Source organism: Passer domesticus, chromosome Z, assembly GCF_036417665.1.
Source record: "Passer domesticus isolate bPasDom1 chromosome Z, bPasDom1.hap1, whole genome shotgun sequence".
NCBI lineage: Eukaryota > Metazoa > Chordata > Aves > Passeriformes > Passeridae > Passer > Passer domesticus.
The window spans coordinates 43,874,650-43,886,211 of NC_087512.1; the positions used below are offsets into that span (position 1 = coordinate 43,874,650).

General features: G+C 36.2%; 1 long non-coding RNA gene across 1 annotated transcript; it reads right to left on the minus strand.

Annotated features, from left to right (window-relative positions):
- Positions 1-6,143: 6,143 nt before the first annotated feature.
- On the minus strand, positions 6,144-7,026 carry LOC135290333 (uncharacterized). The gene is made up of 3 exons (XR_010353084.1): positions 6,962-7,026; positions 6,785-6,828; positions 6,144-6,221 (listed from the first exon to the last, which is right to left on the minus strand). It is a non-coding gene; the product is annotated as an uncharacterized LOC135290333 (long non-coding RNA).
- Positions 7,027-11,562: the final 4,536 nt, after the last annotated feature.

Genomic DNA, 11,562 nt, shown 5'->3' on the forward strand with positions numbered 1-11,562 from the left:
CTCTCCCTGATAGACTTGGGAGTTGATTATGTGAGGGGTGATGATGGACTCAGAAATTGATTATCTGAGAGATGGTGACGGTGTGGAAATCTATGGTGTTATTTCATGCTGTGGAGGAAAAGGGGGGAGGAGGAGGAATGTATTTGGAGGGTTTTCATTCTTAGTTTTGTGTCTGTTCCTTTTTAGATGCTGTAGTTAATAAAGTTTGTCTCCTTTATTCCTAAGTTGGAGCCTGTTTTGCTCTGTTCCTGATCACATCTCACAGAAGCCACTAGGGAAAGTGTATTTTCATGTATTAGCACTGGCATTGTGCTAATGCCCCCATGAAAATACACTTCAAACCATGACACCCAGCAAGATCAAAGCCCTGCAAATGTCCACAGATCTGCAGCTCATTTGTTTATTGTCATTGCTCCATGCTTGAGTATATAGGTACTTCAGAGACGCACCCCAGCATACTGATTTCCAAGAAATTTTTGAGATTTCTCCATAATGGTATCTTGTAGGCATTTCCTTGCTTACTAGCAAAGTGGTGTAGGCGACCCTGCTTAACTCCCATTTTGTTAATTTTGTGATCCTCTCCTATCACATCACTCTGTGATCCTTACCCATTAAGCCCGTCCATCATTCCTTTTCAGGGTTGTTAGTAACTCTTTTGCATCACTATCATTCATAGTTTTAAGCCCTGCTTGCCAGCTCAGACATTCTGCTGGCAAAGATAATTCTGATCTTAGTAAGATGAAGTCCACTTCTCTCAAGAAAGTTATGGTCTGCATAAGGTGCCCAGTGCTTGTAGGACCTAAAGCCCTGTCACTAGCAATAGATCCACAGTCAGTTATCAACTTGAGTTATCAGTACCCTCCTTCTCACTATTTTACCCTCACTGTCAGAATAGACAGCAACACCACCTGGGCCCCATGCCCTTAAATATCACCTCCAGAACTCTGAAATAACTTCTCATACTGTTCAGATTCTTCCTAGCAGCATCAGTGGTATCCACATTGAAGAAAGCAGGAGATAATATTTTGAGGGTCAGGAAATATTTGTCAGTCCCTCCAGAACATCTCAGATCTGGACTCCCAGCAGGGACCAAACCTGTAGATGATAGGTTAGTTTGGCAGACTGGTGGCTTTGTCCCCGGAAGCATGAAATCAGCCATTTCAATGAGTTGCTACTTTTTTTTGGATGGACATGCATGATTTAGTGTCAGGAAGGTGAGTTCATGGACGCATTTGGATCCCTTTCAACTCTAAAGGCACTGAACCTATTTTGTAGTTGTAAGGGCTTGGGTAGGGCAGGAGCCTTCCTCTTTGTGTCTGAATTCACCAGCTTCATCCTCCACCTTCCTCCAAAGTTTGCACTTATGCCAGAGATGGACATTGCCTGTACCTCAACAACAGCTGGGGCCCAGTTCTTCTTCTAAAAGATCCTTGTCTATCTCCCTTTCACCTTTTGTGATGCTTGCAGATTGCTCACTGTCCCCTGCAGCTCCTCCAGTTGGATGCACAGTTCCTGCAAGATGGCATGCCTCCCACAGGACAAGAGCCATCTTTTCTGGTGTCAGAGAGAGGCTCCAGGCACTCCCTGGGTCACGAGGCTTGAAGGAATGCTTCCACCATCTGAAGATCTGTCTGCGCCTAAGCCTCTGTCCTGAGAGAGTCAACTTCTCCAACATTTGCATGGGAAACTGCCCTGTAGCATGTAAATTCTGTACCTGACAGTTTACACAAGTACAAATTCAGCTGGGGTTCCCTTCTTTATGCCTCTCTGCATAAACTGCTTTATCAGTTGGCTGTCTTCATCTTCCATGCTCTTAAGGATGATTCCAATAACGGCTTCTCCTCAGCTTTGGCTAAAAGTTTCTTGACCCTCCCTAATCAGGGTCTCATGTAGCAAAACCTTTAGAAAACCTGGCTCAAGGGCAGCTGACTGCATTCAGTAAAATCTGCTAGAACTGCTTCAGTCCCCCACTTAACTATTTGATGTGATTTTGGGGGACAAAATTATGGGCCTGGTGAAGAGTGAGTTTCCCATTAACTTCCCAGCAATCAAAAACTTAAATCTTGATAACATTCTTCATAGGGGCATGGGAAAGCGAGTATTTATAATTTATAATTTCTCTTTTGTGGGAACTAATGTTCCTGAGGCACCTTGTTTTGAAGCAATAAATAAGGACATAGATACTTGAGGAATGTCAAGACAATCCATGCTGTCTCTTTGCTAAGAATTCTCAGCACATTTATCATCTTTCCTAGCAAACATTACAAAAGTAAAAAAAAAAAACCAAAATGTACTGAACTAGCCACAGCTATATATTTTAAATCGTAATTTTTTTGTCAAATTAACTAAGAAATCAAGAGTATTTGAGGCAGTGGCAGAGATTGTGACAGGAAAAAGTGCATGGGAGATGCAGAAAAGTGATGTGCATCCAGATGAGTGATTTCTAAATTTTCCAATAGCAGAGCAAACCCAGACCCAGACTAAGACATACCAGTCACGGTTGCTTGGAGTTAATGGCAAATACAGTAAAAATATGTCCAGCTGTAGACCCTTAGGTCTATGGACCCCACATAAATAAAATAACTCCTGCTTGCAGAGGAGAAAATTTAATGGTAGGGAGAAACCTCTGAATATGTGTTTGAAAAAACATCTTATCTCCATTCTGTAGAACTCTCTATTTAGCTGGTTCTGTATTTATTTATAACATCCAAATGTAGGCAGTCTCAGTGAAAGGGCTGAATAAAAGTCTCTTTATAGAAAAGCAGACACTTTTCCATTTATAGGGCAGCTGCAGAAATTTGTCACACTAGTTATTCTATATAAAATGGAGTGAAAACATTGAAAGAAAAGTCTGTACCATGAGGAGCATTAATAATGCTAGAACACCCATGATAATTCCAGGCAGACTAATGAATACTTATATCCCATAAAGATCATTGATTTCCTTTCTTGCTGTGCATTATTTCAGTTATAGATACATCAGCTTCAAGGTGATGTAAAATAAAAGAAAACATTCCTTAGGAAATCAAAAATCTGTAGCATGTGAGGTGTATTAAGAATAGGATACACAATACATTGGAGTATACAAAACTCAATGATAAAATCATGCAGAATTATATGCTGTGCTAAGAGCCTTTAAATGGTACAAATTATCTTGTTACTACACAGAAAAAAAAATGATTAGCTTACAGAGTATTCACTAATTTGGCCTGATTAGGAGGCATTGCACTCTGCTGAATGCAAAGCAATTAGTAAAAACATTCCATACACTGCTTGTTTTCTGCAACCAACAAGGAAATTGATGTTATTAATCCTTTCAAATATAGCTGTATTTATTCTAAACAAATTCCAGCTTTTAAAGGAATCTACTGCATTTTCATACATAGTTATCACATATCTGGTGTACTACAAGGTCTATAGGACATATCTAGATATTTTTGACAGCTAATATTTTCTTGAATTGGAGTTTTGTAATGCATTGCATGTCTTCATAGAGAAATTCTTAACAGGTATCAAATACTGCCTTCAGTTCAGAAAAAAGGCATAGAAGTTCATCTTTTATGTTAGCTTAATTTCTTGTGCTCAAGTGAAAGAAACACCAGAGTAAAACACAGTGAAAACATCTGTATATTTTAAGAAGAAGCTCCTTACAAGGGTTGTCCACCTCAAAAGGATTTGCTAAAACATCTCACTAGATCATAGAAGAAGATCAATGTAAGGATTATTTTGGCTGGTGTGTAATCTAAGACTGACTGTGAATCCTACCATCAACACTGCTTAGCGTTATGCTAATTTAAAGTTTCATCAGCTTTAAAACAACATGCACATTTTGGTTTTTAAGCTTGATATTTAATATTAATTCATACAATCCAAAATTGTTCTATAGCGTGTATTATGTAGGATTTAGAATTAAGCAGTTTAGTTAAATATGCTAGAATTTCTTGGAAAATATAGTTTTGATTCACATATGCAGTAGAGGAGAATGTAAATTAGCAGTACAGCCATGAGGTAAGCAGTGCAGCTCTAAAGTGCTATAAAATATGTGTAAGTAACTGGATACTTGCAGGTAAACAGCTGAGATTAAACTAAGTGCTCATTTTAGACTTGCTATTTGAACCCCAGATTACAAGGGTAACCCTTTCTTCCCCACAGGATTCTCTTCTTTTAAGCCCTCCCTCCCAGGAAACATTGCAATTACAACAATTTTTTTTCTGACTGCACTTCATTCCCGATTTTCTTTCTGAGTGGTGTGAAAAATGTATTTAATTTAAGGCAATCAAAATTATCAAATCATGAAAATTGGTGCAATTCCTAGGTTTAACTATAAAGAAAATAGGGGAATTCACACAACTCAAGAATATTTTCTTTCCACTGATCTGTAAGACTATCTCAAGTGCTTTAATTCACCATATCTCTGAAGAATATCTTTATGATATATTATGTATTATTATATATTGTGATATATGATATATATATATATTATATATTTATGCTCTAAAGCATATGCAATATATATTCCCAAACCCCAAATTTGCTAATCTGCTAAATTAAATTCAAAAGCCTGTCTAAAATGTTTCACTGAATAATTAAAAAAAGCAAATAAAAAAGCAGATTTTTGGATTGTCAATGAAGTCTTTATTATTACTGAAGAAACTTTTATGTAAGAAGTAGAAACGTAGCTTGAAGTCATACTTAGATGTTCAAAATTGCTACCTACCATTCAAGGAAAAAGTTAATTATAGACTGTGTCTCCAAGTAGAGACTCTGGGTTGACACTGCATTTTTTATTCAGTTGTGGTGTTAAATTTTAATTGTGTTTACCTTACTCCTATTGCTTCCCACTTCCTAAAACTTCCCCACAAAATAATAAGAAAATGTGATCAGTTTATCTACAATATTTTCCTATTTCTTAGTCTTTCACTTTAGCTCTAACAAAGTTAAAGTTAGATTGTCTGATTGTTAAACAGTTGATATCTACAGTCAGCAGGAAACCTCACTGAATCAATATTCCCCCTCTGAGACAGTACCATTTGATTTCCCATAGATGAATTTCTTCCCAGTCTGGTGAACTGAGAAGTTTTCTACAGGATTGGTGATAGGAAAGCATTGTTAAGTGGAAAATGGAAGTTTACAACTCTATATTGCCTGTAGAATGACTTAGTAAAATCTAGTGACCTAACCTCTGGAATGAAGAACAGCTTCTTTGAAAGAGAACTATAAACACACACACACATATATATACTTATTGGGAAGTCTGTTTGTCTACTAACTTGCATTTTTGACACACCACAGAATTGCCCACTGACAGGGAAATAAGTGCTTGTTTCATGTACATTTTGAAAACTATATTTTGCTGAATGAAATATAATTTCAACAAGATGTATAATTATACACCATCTTTGTTTTAAGCACAAACTTATCTTTCAATTCTTCAAAATGAGGAGGCTCTTTAAGATAAGGGAGTTTTGGGGATTTCAATATTAGACATTCTTAAAATGACAGATATGGATTTCTGCACTTGTAGTCTAGTATATTAGAGAAATTATCTCAAATATTTTATATGACAGAAAAGCAATACACACCTATGTCATCCATGTTATTTATTGATCCTCTTTTGGTCAATATGTATTGCAATATCAGATAATTATTCATGTCAATCCATACTTGCTGAAGTACTTAGGTAGTGTGAAATTTTATTTTCATGTAATTAGCAGTATAACCTAATAATGCATCTGAAAGAGAACATATAGGGTGAAAACATTCAAGGTAATTTGCTGAAGGTGTTGTGAAGTCTCTAGATGCTTCCATTGTTTTTATAATATTTTTTTATTAGCTTCCCTTTCAAAAAAAAAGCTATTCCAACAATAAATATGTGACAATTGCTTCTAAACTGTCTATATCTCTATGAATGGAAAAATATCTGGACCTAGACGGCTTTGACAATATCTGCTTATTTCGTTACAGTAACCAAAGACAAATGGCAAGAACTGAGAGGAAAAGACTAGAGATCAAAATAATTATAATACTGTACACTTTCCTCTTACACTTGCATTTTAAATTCTGCATATGGATCTGACTATTTGGCATCAAAAGGATACAAACACAATAAAATTGAAAGAATTATTAGAGTTGTAGAAAATTTTCCACATAACTGAACAGACAAAAAGCTTCTTATCCAAAGAAGAAGCAGTTGGGGAAGATTTTGACAGACGTACAAATTCCTGAAGGAGAGAAGAAAGAATGATTGAAGTTCTTCTTCAGAAAGTGCATATTGTAGCCTTATAAACTCACTGTTGCAAGATGCTTAAAATATCAGAATAGAAGAAGGCTAATCATCAGTTAGGTGAGTGAATAGTAGAAAAACACAGAGATACTGAATTGTTTGAGTGTTGCTCCAACTCCTAGCTCACAGGGAGCTAAAAAACTGCTGGAAAATAGAATTTAGCTCTAGAAATACAGTGATGCCTCTCATTTTGCATTTTTTTTTGTCTGTGACCAGCGGGAAGCATAGGTTTCAGGTTCTGATGCTCCTTAGGATTGACCTCACATATTCTTAGTTTAGCTTTCTTAGTGACAAGCAACTAAACTCCTTTGATAAAATTGCTCCTCACACTATGAAATCTGGACTGCTATGGCATGTGTTTATAATAAAAATATAGGATCACCTTGTGTTAGAGAGTAGCTTTGTTCAGCAGTGCTTTAATCACTTTATCAGCATTCTAAGCCTTGCTACTTAATTTTTTTTTCATAGTGAAACAAAGGTAAAAAAAAAAATAAAAATTACCGGAGTTTGATCAGTCTGCATGAGGCCACAATACAGAAACACTCCTGGGTCCCAAATAGAAAATTATTATCTGTGTTCTGGTCAATAATTTAGAAAACTACTGAGAAAATAAATATTGTCAGTATATGCTGGTTGCTCAAAATTGAAGAAAAAAAATTAAATTTGTAGAGGAAGTACCTAATGTCTTCATGAGCAGTCAAAACGTGTTACAGGATCCAATGGAAATCTCAAGTGCTACTTACAACATTCACAATGGTGAATGATACAGCATCATGCTAGACCCATAATCTTGTTTTTCATGTCACCCATGTAACTGCCAATCTCATAATGACATGAAGTTACAAAATGATGTATCATAGAACATATGTATCATATGAAATAATGTATCATAGATCTTCCTGAGTTGGAAGGGACCCACTAGGATCATCAAGTCCAGCTTTTGGCCCTGCACAGGACAAACCCAAGAATCACACCATGTGCCTGAGACAGTTGCCTCAGTTGTCCTGAGCAGGACATTGCCTCTCTCTGGCTGGTGGAGCTGTGACCACTTCCCTGGGGAGCTTGTTCCAGTGCCCAGCCACTCTCTGAGTGAAGCAATTTTTTTTGTTAATAACCAACCTAAATCTCCCCTTACTCAGCTTCATGCAGTTTCCTTGAATCTTCTTCCAGATGGAAGAGACCAAGTAACCTCAGCGACTCCTAATAAGACTTCTCCTCCAGACCCTTCACCATCCTTGTAGGCCTCCTTTGGACACTTACTAAGAACCTGTCATCTATTTTATGTTGGGGTGCTCAAAACTGCTGATATTACTCAAGCTGAGGCTGCACCAGGGCAGAGCAGAGCAGGACAATCCCTTCCTTTGTCCATTTAGTGATGCTGTGAAATCGTTATCTAGCAAACTGCAGGTTTTTCTTTTACCTCCTTGTTGAAAACAGCACGTAGAATTAAATTCTTTCTTGTCTTTTCATAGCTATCCAAAAGTGTAGAGAGAAGAAAGCAGGAAGACTCTTGAATTTTGTTTTCCTTTGTAGGACAAATGACAGTGTTCTTCAGTGACAAATGACATGTCAGATGAGATTGGTAGAAATATAATTTTTGCAGTGATTGCTTCAATCCTCTGAGAGTCCAAAGCTCTTATTAACAAACTGACTACATCCTGGAAATTAATAAGAGGTTGCAAAGCAGTTAGATAATTATAGCTATTTTAGCTCTCTGACTCACAGGAAGATCAAGTAACGAACTGGCACTTCTTAAATTATGCCTTTACATAAGGGCAAGTAGACTGGATAAAAAGTAATAAGCAAGAACTGTAGAGTTGTCCCTTTTTTCTTGTCATTTGAAAATCAAAATGAAAAGTATGACTTTTAGAGAAGCTGTTTCTGTGCAACGAAAGTGAAAATAAAATTTTAAAAGACTGGCCAGCAGAAACAAAAAAACCCAAATAGAAGAAAAAAAAGACAATAAAAACATGCAAAAGAAAGGAACTGTAAGGCAGGCCTGTATGCCCAGGTGCCCTGTCTTTACTAATGGAAAACTTTTGTAACTTGCTCTGCTTGGTTCCCCAACCCCAGCCTCTGCAGTTTTCTTATGTTCTTTCAGATTAATCTCGACCAACACTCCTTTGTGTGTTATTACTTGAAATTAAATCAAGATCTACAGTCTCTTGCTCTAAAGCCTCTAAGTCTCTCTGCACAAGTCCTACTACACTTTGGCACTCTAAAAAACACTACTTTTCCTAGCAAAAAAAAGAAAAAAAAAACAACAGAAAAACCCCAACAACAACAACAACAACAACAAACCAAACCAACCAAACAAAAAAACACAACAAAAAAACTAACAAAAAAAAACAAACCCAAAACCAACCCAAACCCAAAAATGCTTAGATCAGAGTAACAACTATATTTATTGCAATGATCACAAATATCCATCAACTGCAGAGATTGTCATCTCTTTTAGTTGACTGGAAAGAAAGGCAGTTACTCTGCAATGTGAGAAACCTCATAGACTTGGGCAATGTCTGTGCCAAAGTCTATTGTCTGTGACAAAGAATTATTTAAGAGTATTTTTTAGAACTAAAGTTCTGAACCATTTTAATAACAACTAGGAACTGGACCTATAAATATCATAATCTACTGTTACTTTTTTTTTTTTTTGGTTGCTACTTAAGATATAGCAAAAAGTCATTCAAAAGCTGGAGAAACAAATCATTTCATGATTTAACAGCGAACTGATTGTTATTGTGCTGCATTGGGGAGCTGTCAGTAAGAGGCTGATTTCTTTTGAAAACCATACCTTTTATTACAGTATTACGGCTTTGAGGATTTTTGAAGAATATGCTTGTCAGCCCCTTTCCACACATGAAGAATTGTACATTGAAAAGCGATTATAATTAGTTTTGTATCAGAAGTGACTTTTGCAGCACCATTTTAAACTGGTGTATTAGTTCCGTTCTCATGTCAAAGAGGAAGAAGTACCATTTCTAGAGGTCTTGAGTTTTGAGAGGGTTTGAGCATTTACACAGGGATAATGAAAAAATCCTTACTGTAATTCACATGAAGGAGAGGAATCATGATGTCTCTGGTGCAACAGAACAATGCCTATAGTCTCTGTTTTTAGAAATGTTGTTGTTTTAGAGGGAAGAGAAGGAAAAAACTTTGCTGGTGACTTAAGAGTGTTTTTGGCTGATAATTTTTAAGCCATGTTAGTAACTCTCTGACTTCTTCAGCAGTGTGCTCTCTAAAGGTGCTCAACCAAGAAAACAATTTCATTGCTATGTTTTCCTAATTTTGAAAATCCTCTCAAGAGCTTATGGAAAGTTTTTATGAATTATTGTAGCCTTCTCTTTGAAACCTCTATGTCCTCTCTACAAAAGCTGTGCAAACTGTTAACCAAAATTCTGAACATGAAACAGTGAACACCTCTGTGTGTCAGTAAGTCACTCCTCTCCAAGGCTTGCTCTTTTCCGGAAAGGAAAGGCCAACCAGCCTGTTTACAGTACTCTTAGCAGAAAAAAGGCTTATTCCTTATCACATCAAATACCTTTTAGAGAAAGTGCATGCAAAATTCACCATCCACTCCAAAGGTGCTGATATTACGCATCATTTGGGCATAACTAATTAATTTCTGTGCTGTGCTTCTCTGCCAAAATTATTTATAGTCTCCAAAGCATTTATAATTTGTGATTTCACACTTTAAAAAAATGAAATCCTGTGACAGTTTAGATCTTATAATTTGGGATAAATGTCTTAATATTCTACATCCAGAGAAGTGAGACAGGACTTTGCAAAGCCCAGCAGAGAAATTCACATACTCCAGTGGTATTGGCATCTGATTTATGTATAAGATCTCCTGCCCTAACTTGCCTAGGTCAGAGACAGTTCGCCACACTCACTTGAAAAATAAAGTGTTTCAGTATTTGATAACATCCCACTTACTAGATCTTTCCTGGCTTCCAAAGCAATCTGCGTTTTTAGCCTTCAGATATAAAAAACACTGTATGACAGGAAAACAAAGGTAAGGCTGAAGAAGCCTTTCCAAAAATATAATACCGTCAGATTCATTAAGGATTTTGAATGAGAATCTTAATTCTCTAATTTTCTGTCATAAAGACATCTTGGTAATGGAAGACTTAAATGATTATGAGAAGTAACAGCAAAAAAGTAATTTACTGTGCCATATTCAATGAAGACTATTAGATAAAAAACCTAAGATTTTACATTTATTAAAAATTTTCTGAACATCTTAAGGAAATCCACTTTGTTCTGTGGCTTATCTAAGAAGTGCTATCTTTTTGTATTCTTATTTGATCTGAACATGTGAAATAATACATACAGGATGCAGTCTCACAGCCCCTGCTTTGGGGCCATGCTGGATTGATAGTTAATAGGTGAAGATACACAGGATGTGAGATGACTGTTTTCTGAACGTATTTCCACTATGTCATCCTTTAAATTTTGTTTAAGGCTAAAAGTGGGCACTAGCTGTTTCAAATGAAGACCTTGATGGGAAGCTAAAATTAAAATAGGAAGTGCATTAGCGTCACTTGTTTCATTTTTCCTCAAATATGATCAGACAAGGACTTAGAAATCCAAGATGCAGATGTATTTTCTTTCTTTGCAAAGACAACAGCAAGAATGTAATGTCCAAGATGGCAGTTTAAGCGAAACAACTGGAAGACTTTCAGAGGTTATTCCAGGGTCTGATCTTTAACCAGATATTGACATTTCACATGACCTGAACATTCTTTTGAAATTGAGAGTAATTTAAGCAGTTTGGTTTTAATTTTCTTTTATTTCTGGTTTGCTTTGTTTGTTTTCTTGTTTTTTTGGTGGAAAGCAATTTTTACTGATCTTTGCTGTGCAAAGTCAGGCAGGTTGCAATCACTTCCAATAGACTTGGACTTCTACACGAATATTGAGAAAGATTTATTCTTTCAACCCCGAGATCTGCCTTGTCCTGCTGCTCAAATTCCACACAAAATGAGAAGGTTTAAAAATATTTTTTTTCAATCTGGAATGTAAATTCACTTCTGTCTATATCACCACATAATATTCTGTTTAAGCCCCTACATTCTGTTTCAGCTCACTAAAATATGAGAGGTTCAGACTAACTCTTTTTAAAAAAAATTTGATCTTTTACTCTCAATTTTTCAATTTAAATTTCATTATATGCACATTCCAGATGAAGAAATGATAGCAATCTCTGCAACTTTTGCTTTGCAGCATTTAATTTTTTTTTCTTGTATAGGCACTTATTTTTGTTAGTGACAGTTTATTTT